General features: G+C 31.7%; 1 long non-coding RNA gene across 1 annotated transcript; it reads right to left on the bottom strand.

The window, feature by feature from the left end:
- Positions 1-4,622: 4,622 nt before the first annotated feature.
- On the bottom strand, positions 4,623-5,185 carry LOC123909950. The gene is made up of 2 exons (XR_006810054.1): positions 5,006-5,185; positions 4,623-4,911 (listed from the first exon to the last, which is right to left on the bottom strand). It is a non-coding gene; the product is annotated as an uncharacterized LOC123909950 (long non-coding RNA).
- Between the last annotated feature and the right edge of the window lie 5,227 nt (positions 5,186-10,412).

The raw sequence follows: 10,412 nt of genomic DNA, 5'->3' as shown, positions 1-10,412 counted from the left end.
TGGTTACTTTTAGTCTGTGTGGCTGGTTTTCTCATTGGTATGAGATTTACTATCCGGATCATTAGTATTTCATACAGGGTTGTCTTAGTCGCATTGCATTCCATATGATAAGAGAAAAATGTTTTTATAGTAAACTAATAATTATATTTTTTATAAGGTGAAGTGTTTTGTTATTGTTTCGTAACATTTTCTTGTGGTGAGTATGATTCAATGTGGATAACGAAATTGAACCTTTACAACCAACATTTTAGGTACTCAAGGAGAAAGCCACGATTGAATGTGATGCTTGAAGCGCGTACGAACGGGGAAAAAATGGGTTTTGTAATTTGTGAATTTTATGTAATAAATAGTTCTTTGTTGTATTTTCTTCCGCTGGAAATTTTCAAACAATAATTCATTTTTAATTAAGTTTATATCTCTCTGAATTTCACTTCAAATATCTTTGTAACCATTTTATTTATATATAAAAAAATAGCGGCACATTTTCTAACTAAATAAGATTTTTCACAAATATCTTGGATGAAAATTCGGGATGTTACATAAAAAAAGTATATTTTTCTTAGCATGTTTAGTTTAAAAAAGTAACTTTTAAGTCCAATGATTTTTTTATTTTCGTAAAAAAACTAAGAAAATGGTTAACATGTTTAGTTAATTAGTAAAAAATATTGAATTAGGATAAAAAATGTAAATTTTTTCGAAAAATAAAACACTAAGAAAATGTATGATACGATGATTTGCTAGATTTCTAATTATCGGTTTTTAATTGTTTAAACTGTGCAATGTAATTTGATGGTGTTTAATTGTTGTATGAAATCTTTCCTATGAAAATCGGTGGTGCTTATCAATTATTGCACATAATTTTAATTACAATTAGTATACTTGCCGTAGTGGTTGAAAATATTGTCTTGTATTGAAGGGTCGTGGGTTCGCATCATAGTCAAGACAAAATTGTATTATTTTTTAATAAAAATTGCAAGATAAAAGTGGAGGGAAAAAAAATTAGGTTTAGGGTTTGCTTGTGTATACAAGGTTATAATACAAGAGATATGTATGCTTATGCAATATGACAACCCTAATTTTTTTCTTCTTCTCGTCTCTGTGCGTAGTTGTTTGTTTTTGGATTTTTCGTCTTGGTACATTATTTTTTATTTCCCGTCTTTGTACAGTGTTAGTTTTGTTCAGAATTTACAGATTTGCTTCGATCAAAATTCAAAGCAGATTCAGTGACTTTAGAGACATCAACGTTGTAGATCTGGAGACATGACTATTCAGAGCATTTGAATTTTGTCATATAAATTGTAGACTTTGTCCCATTTTTAGACATTAGGCCGTTTTATGCTATTAACTCATATGAGCTTGTTTGCAGATTCGTCGTTTTTAATTTTTAGCAAACTTCAATAAATAATGATTTTGATTGATGTACTCTAATAATATGAATAATATGAATGATGCATATTGTTGTTTTTAGTCGATGTAATTTTTGTATTTCTTTCGTATGCAATTTTCTTTATGTTATAAAGTTTATTGTTTAATGTAATGAATTTATGTTTAATAATATTTATATCATGTGTGATAATAATTTATGTTGCAATATTCTTGTCTGTTAAAATATTGTGCTTTGTTCTATTTTTCTGTCAAATGGTCATCTGCAGGATCTAAATCAATCCAAAATTAAAGAAGTTTTACCCATCCGATACCTTAGTACGGATTTAACCCGTTACCTTAATAACGGACAAAAATATTTTAATAAAATTATAAGACATGCAAGAAAAAGATAGAGACACAAAAGAAAATCTCGTCCACAAATTTACTAAGCCCATTAGAAAAGTTGCTTATAGTTGTCTCAAGTTCACCAATCCCACTAAATCTTGAACCATAGGATAAAAGAGAGAATTATATAGAATTATATTAAACTAATAATTTAGGAAATTAAGTTAGTTTAGTATTATATATTAGTTAGTCTTTTATTTTAATTGTTCTTTAGTTGGACTTATCTTTGGCCTTTAGGCCCATAAAGATTATTATCCATTTTTTTTTTTTAACAAAAGAGACTTGCAATAAGCAAGCCCTCAAAATATATTGATAAAAAGAAAAAACTACAAGAGAAGAGGGGGGGGCAAAGAACCTGACCCTCAAGAAAAGAAAAGCATTAAGAAAACCTAAAGTACGGCATACCAAGACAGTTTCTAATAAAATCACCCTGCAACCTTGTGGGAATATGATTCCACCAAGTGAGACCATGTAAGGATAAACCTATATTTGCTAACTTGTCAGCACAATGATTCCCCTCCCTATAAATATGTGAAACATAGAAATTCATGTTGGAGAGCAAAGTTACACAATTGTCCCAACGATTCCTTAGAGCCCAAGGAACAATTTTTGCAGAAGAGAAGGCAAGCACAACTAACATAGAATCTGATTCTAGCCAAAGATAACTCCATCCTTTGCTTGCTGCAGTTTCAATGGAAATCATTGCCCCTATCAGTTCAGCATTCAAAGAGTTGCTTATACCAATATTGAATGCAAAGGCACCTAAAAAAGATGAATTAGCATCTCTAAATAATCCACCACAAGCAGAGATCCCTGGATTACCCAAAGAGGCACCATCACAGTTACATTTAATCCAGTTCAAAATAGGAGGTTGCCAAATCACTTCTTTAATTTTAGGAGCATTACCGTAATTCATTTTCACCTTGAACTTTTGAAGAAGGACAAACTCAGAAATGTTGGACTTAGCCGTCAAGCAAGAGTTATTACCTGACAAAGACACTGCAGGAATGATAAGGTTGATTAATGATTTCCAATGAATTTTTTTGTCATTGAACCTAGATTGATTCCTAGCCAACCATATGAAGTTCACGCAATTAACAATAGCAGCTACCACAATCAGATTGCAGAGAGGAGACCAGGACGAGTTACATAAAATAAAGGCTTCATTTAAGTCATTGAATTGGCAGTTAACATTTAGACAAGAGCTCAGCCAAGTCCAAATGTTTCGTGAGTATCTGCATGTCAAAAAAAGATGTTGATTGGTTTCCAGATCACTTTCACAGAGGCTGCACATTGAAGGAAGATGACAACCTCTTAAAGCAAGACACTCATCAGTAGGTAGTTTATGCTGCAAACTTCTCCACACAACCATTGATTTAGAAGGAGGTATGTCAATATTCCAAACTTTCTTAGACCAGTTGAGATGCTGCCCATTAGTACAATGAAAAGAGTAAGAATCCTGCATGGTTAGATCCCCATCATTAGAGTGCTTCCAACACAACTTATCATCCTTATCTCTCAAAGGAATTGTGATGTTAGCAATTAAAGAATGCAGGTCTGGATAAGCTAAAAATAGGCAAGCAGGGATGTTCCAGACATGATTATCAATAAAGTGCTTAACTTTAGCTTTAAGAAGCATGTGCAAATGCTGAGGAATATTAAGAGAAATCATCAAAGGCTCTCCACACCAGGAATCAGACCAAAAATTTATCAATTCACCATTGCCAAGTTGCCATGATGAGTTGGAAATAATTTCAGTTAATTTGTGCTTAACACTACTCCAAACTGATGAGAAAATGTGGTAAGATATATGGGTTTCGTTCCATTAAGAACTCTAAATCTCAGGAACTTTGCCCATTGCATGTCAGATTGCATGAACTCCCAACATAATTTCAAGTTAGCAGCCTCATTAACTTTAGACAAAGATCTAATGCCAAGTCCACCTTCATTAAATGGAGTACAAACCTTATGCCAAGCCATAGTTACTAACTTCCTTTGATTGACATCACCACTCCATAAAAAATTTCGTGTGTATATATATATATATATATATATATATATATATATATATATATATATATGGGTCAGGATCAAATGACACCAACTAGTTTGACACTAAATGTTATACCTCTCAATAATATTTTAACCGATATAAATTTTATAAAATCCATTGTTAGATTGAAAGTTTATATCATATAAATCTTGTTTGTTTTAATTGAATACCACAAGATTTATTTAACTTTTGTAAAAGTCTTGATTGAATACCTCAAAATTTTTTTGTCATAAAAAAATCTTTTAAAATCCCATGAAATCTCAATCCAATACACTCATAATAAGTTAGTTTAGTATTATATATTAGTTAGTCTTTTATTTTAATTGTTCTTTAGTTGGACTTATCTTTGGCCTTTAGTCCCATAAAGATTATTATCCATTAATTAGTTTATCCATTAATTAGTATTACTATCACCATATATATATATATATATGTGTGTGTCAGGATCAAATGACATCAATCAGTTTGACACCAAATGTTACACCTCTCAATAATATTTTAACTGATATAAATTTTATAAAATCCACCGTTGGATTGAAAGTTTATATCGTATAGATCATTTATGTAAAACTTCAAACAAATCCAAAATCATTTGATATGTTATTGGGACACATAAATATTAACAACATATAAAAAAAAGACACAAACTGTTAATTTTCAACCAAACTCTAGAAAAAAAAAATAGCGAAAAAAAACGTTGTATGCTACGTAAATAGTGGATGACATTTAAAAAAATGGTAGGGGGACAAAAGAATGTGCAATATATGTAGCACTTAAGCCACTTGCAATCTATCCAAAATCAATGAAAAATGCCTTAATTTATTTAATTTAATGTTTTTCTTTATGCTTTCCTTTATTTTTCCAACATAGTAGTTGTAGCTCTCTAACACAATCTGGTATAAAAATTGTTCAGAGAATTTATTTTCTAGCCCCTTACTTTGCCATAAATGCCTTCCTCGCTTGATAATTAGCGAGCGCTGAAAAAACACATTTCACGAAAAGGAATACCGCGACTAAGAACATCATGACAGGAACAAGAATATGAAAAATTATGAAATGTGGTTGTGCTCCATTTTTGTGTCTTTTTCCTGCAACACAGATTAATTAGTGTTAACCTCAATTTACTTGAAATAAATAAAATCACTATCTTATTATATAGTTAAAAATGTTGAAAATCCAAACCTATAGGTTGTGCAAAATATGGATAAGTATCATATCTAACAATGCAACTTGGATATAAAACACTTCCTCTAATCTTTCCTCTAGCACAAGAAGTTTGAAGATAATCAATACCATCCTTCAAACACTTCATACAGTTATCATTAGAGATATCTGGTATGCACTGAACATGCCCATTGAAGATTTTATCCTCAAACAAAATTGAATTCTTCATAACCAATTTGGTAGCATGTCGCGGTGAAGCCTTATTTACTCGTTTTACAAGATTCACCATTAAATAACTTAGCATTTTGTTGAATCCATCCAATGAACCTTGATAATCCAATGAGTCATTCACACACCATGATGGAGATTCTTCCATAGTGTCGAAGAAAGATCGATCTGAATAATGCACCATGCATTTATCAGACCAAATTATAGCTTCTTTTTTGGAATCACACATTGAGGTAAGTGTTTTGGCAGAGTTTTTAACACAATTTCCACAGTGATGTGTGTATCCAATGCACATGAAAAGACCATAGATTGTGTCTTCTGTTCCACCAATTGTACTAATACTAGTATTGTAGTAGCCATTGTTGATTGTATCAGAAGCTTTTGATGAAAGTGTTGATAAGAGTGTGTTTAGATTTATTTTGTAGTTGCTATTTGGACTAAATGTTTCTATGTTTGTGCAATTGTAATGGCTGAATCTTGATGCTGTTTCAGTTGGTGAAAAGATTATGCAAATCAGAAGAGTAATTGAGAACAATTTCAGATTGTAAGCCATGATTAGATTAAAAATAATCTGTCTACATAATTAGAAGGTTAATATTTGAGCTATTGATTAACTCTTGAAAATAAGCAAGGCTATGTATGTAGCCATTTGGTGTCATCAATGGCCAGTTTATTTTTTTACTTTTAATATTTTCTACCAATTTCTTATCACTGGCCATTCATGTCTGTGTTTAATCAGAATCTTTCCAATTTTTTACCATGAGGGGTTACTTTATGATGATGGTCAATTTTTTAATTAATATTTACAAGGGTAGCATATTATTGTAGTGATTATGATATGTACTTCAACTATAATACAAAAATGATGACAAAATAATTGAGCTCAAGTTGTCAATGAGTTTATTTTAGAATAATTCGTTCGGAGGAATTTGAGTTTGATTTTTAGGAAAAATTATTCATGAGCTTCACATGTCCAACACAAATTAAAAAATGCACAAATAATATAAAATTATTTCTATACAATATTTAACGGAATGGAAATTGGTCAAGTGGTTAGCGTCGTTGTTTTAAAGGCCAGAGATAAGACCAACTAGAGAACAATTTATTTAAATAAAAGGACTAACTAATATAATAATAAACTAACTTAATTTCCTAAATTATTTACTTAATAATAAAAGGGAATTTTATATTATGTTTTACATGAAAATCTTAAATTTGCCGGTTCGTTAAATTTCGTTGATATTATTGTCTTACCATTAATCATTTCTCTTAAACAATATAACATAAGTATAATAAAAATTAATATTTTGAAATGACAATTATCGATTATATTTGAAATAAATTGTAAATAAATAAATAAATGTATTAGTATCCAAAAAAAAAAGAAGTATTAAAAAAACGAACAAATAATAGGTTGATGCAATAATATATTGATGGTGGCTCTGTAAGTGCACAGAATCGCAATCAAGTAATAAAGTGATAAGTTATCGTTTTCCACAACGATTGTGCCAAAATTATCAGTTTCGCTTAGGAATTTGGAAAGTAAATATTTTGCATTCGCTTCGTTTGTTTGAAAGAGTTTTGCATAAAAGTAAATAACAATAATATAAAGGACAATAATAATAAAAGGGTGTGTGTGGTCCACATGGGGTGTGTGTGGTTAAGTGTTTCAAATCTCTCCCTTACTCCTGCTTGCTAAGTGGAGTTATATTATACCTTGTTATCAATTATAAGCTACCAGATTAAATTTTAGTAAAGTAAGCCTAGTATTACTAATCTTACTTCTATTGCAATCTGTTCAGGTCGAACCAATTAAGCTAGTCTAGGTTTTGCCTTCGTTATCTCGTGTCATTACCTTTAACGTGTTCAGCCTCGAAGGGGCGTCCATACCTTTAGAAGTTCAAAATTTAACAAGTTCTTTAAGTTAGCTCGGTTTCCTAACATCAGTGCAGAATTTAACTACGTGTTAATCTTAATCCTACCCCCGTACCATCAGATACTGAATTTAATGGTCTCATATAGGTATGATGAAATGTCTTTTCAGTCTGGCTTATTAAGCTGTTGTCACGGGATCAGTTAATTTCCCTCTAGGCTCATTCAATTAATGTGATCAATACTAAAGAATGAAGAATTAAAACCAAGACAAATATAAAAAGTAACGTAATAAATTTTGAGCATAAACTTTATCTAACCAGGGTTACATGTCTCACGCATTCATAAGGGAGTTCATCTACTCGACCTAACCTAGGAAAAATTAATTACAAAGACAATAAAGAAAAGAACCTTATTGGCCTTCGAGTTCCTTGACCCTCCTTGCCTCCTCCTTAGAGTTCTCCTAACTCTCTCTTGAGTATCACTATTGTTGAGTGATTTCTGAGTGAATAATAGTGAATGAGGAAGGCTCTATTTATAGTTTTTAAGCTGAATTTGGGCTTTTCTGCGCACCCATCGTGGCCACGATGACGTGTAATTTTACCTCATCGTGGCCACGATGGATCATATCGTGGTATGATGGAAGATTTGATCATGGTTTTCTGTTTTCTTTAACCGCCTTTATCGTGCCACGATGACAAGTCATCGTGGTACGATGGAAAAGATTTGTAGATTTTCTTCGATTTAAACCGCATTCTCATCGCGCCACGTTGGATCTCATCGTAGGTACGATGGATTGCACTGTTTATTATGTTTTTACCTTTTTTTTATGTTTTTTCCACTTTTCTTGCTTCTGGGCCAAATAACTTCATTTTTCCATGTATTTGTTTGCTTTTGGGCTTCAATTGCTATTAAAACTACCCTAAATTACTACTAAAAACATCATATAATTGACTGTCATCATATATCATACTAATAAAAAAGATAAATAAATATTAAAATATATGTATCCGGTTTGGTTTTGAAAAATCAATCTAAAATCCGATCTGATCCAGCAGTTTTCATAAAAGGGCATCTAAATATATCTTTTTTTTTTTTTATTTAACGATTTATGATTTTTATTTGAATCGATTTAAATTTAAACACCCTGTCTTAAAGGATTATCTTTAGCACATAATTGTTAGGATGATATGGTTGAAGAAATGGGAATTAGAGTTTTTTTATTCTAGTTTCTTCATTTACTTTTAATTTTATTTTTTTGTGAAGTAATTTAATTAGAAATTCTACTCTTGAGGTTAATAAATAAATACGAGTTCAAACCCCGATTCCTGCATATATAATACATTATCCATATAAATTGAGTTATGTTCACAAAGACCATTTATTTTTTATTTTACTTAAGAGTTAAATCTATATTTGTTTTCACAAATTTCTCACAGATATTTCTTTTATTATAACGAATCAAAAACTAATTTATCTATATTATAAAAATGTCTCAAGATTAATTCGTTTTTTATTTTTTAGTGATTGAATTAACTCGTCAAAAATTGAGAGATTAAAATGAAATTATTATTTATTAATGGTGGTTAAACATCCTTGCAAAAAAAAAAAACTATTTTTTTTTTTTACTTATAATAGTGACGTAGAATTTTAAACAATTTAATATGAAATGATGTTTTTAGTTTACATATAGTGTTTGTTTATAATAGTGGGATATATATATATATATATATATATATATATATATATATATATATATATATATATATACACGCACACACTAGTACAACCATACAAAATAACTGAGTAGTTACTATATGCATCATAATGCTCTGCAGAGAAGTAAAGTGTGGTACCTGAATACATACAACCAAAAGATAACACCTAGTTCATAAAAAATAAATACAAGCAAGTCATGAACTCGGTGTGTACTATAGCCATAGACAAAATAAGGTTAATCCAAGAGTGTGTAAGTATTAAGTACAATCATCCAAATTGTCAGAAACTACGCCTAGTCAAAATACAGGTTATACACGAACACGACCTAACCAAAAGGAGTAACTACGATCAGCGGGTAATAAGTCCTAAGATGAGCAACAACAAGGGTGCTCTCCACAAATCAAACAAGAACTCTCGGAAGAAGCTCGAGCGCGAGACACCACCTCATACTGCTCAGATCTAGAGTCGTCGTCTAACTCGCTCGAGACCTAGTTCACACACATGGAAGGAGTGGTTGAGGGAGGTGGAATCTTGAAACAGCTATTATCCACAGATGATAGGGAGGGAGATACCAAGTGTGGTACCTCTGGTCCGCCTATGGACCCTTCTCCTGCAGCAGCCGCTGCCCTATGAAAACTCTCATCTAACGCATCTTCTGGTACATCTGGTCCTTCGACCTCGAAACCGTCTGGAGTGGGGATACCAAAATCGCCCACTAAAACATCCTCTCCAACTGAGCTGCCCTCCCCAGACATCCCAGCACCCCGAGCTAGGACCCCACAGGAGTAGTCCAAAAGGCCCCAACAACACTGACAAGGGCACGAGGAAAGGAGGCGTCTGTCAGACTACGCATTGGTGAATCCTAAGCGTACCATAACTAGTCGTGATGGCGACTCGCCCATGATAAGAAGCTGTTCTTGAAGTTGGGTCGATACTCGAAGCACCTAGCTGCATCCTATCAATAAAGTCTCAAGTGGTCACTATCGCCCTCATGAGCATCGACATCAGGTAGTCTCCCATCGTCTAAGTAGGAGGCATTGTAAAGGTCACCAACCAGAAACAAAATGTCACCAAGTATGCAAATACCAAATATACAGTACATGAAGAAACAATTAAAGACTTATCATTTTATTCTCAACAAACATAATATTAAATGCACAAGTAACCTATCAATGCAGACTCTATATGTGTGACCAGTGGCGGATCCAAGACCCTGGTTCAGGAGGTGCAAAATGTAAATTTTAATAAATAATTATTAATCGTATCTATAAAAATTCAAAAAACAATAATAACATTGTACCCATAAATACTCATAAAGTTACGTACATAAAATCTATGTGAGTTTAACTCATTTGGTAGGAACATTGCATATATTATACAGAAGTTGAGGTTCGAATATCAGACACTCCAAAATATACAAGAAAAAAAACTCAACTGCTAAGAATAATACTCCAATAATTAATAATTAATAATATAGACATATAGTAGGAATAACCAATGAAGTTTATATTAACAAAAAAAATAACAAGTGAAATGAAATAGCATATAACATGGTATCTTATTACTCTCCTTAGTTTAAGCTTTAAAATCAACAAGTTGTAATAGT

The sequence above is a fragment of the Trifolium pratense genome, linkage group LG2 (assembly GCF_020283565.1).
Source record: "Trifolium pratense cultivar HEN17-A07 linkage group LG2, ARS_RC_1.1, whole genome shotgun sequence".
Lineage (NCBI taxonomy): Eukaryota > Viridiplantae > Streptophyta > Magnoliopsida > Fabales > Fabaceae > Trifolium > Trifolium pratense.
This window is presented reverse-complemented; position numbering and strand designations above follow the sequence as displayed.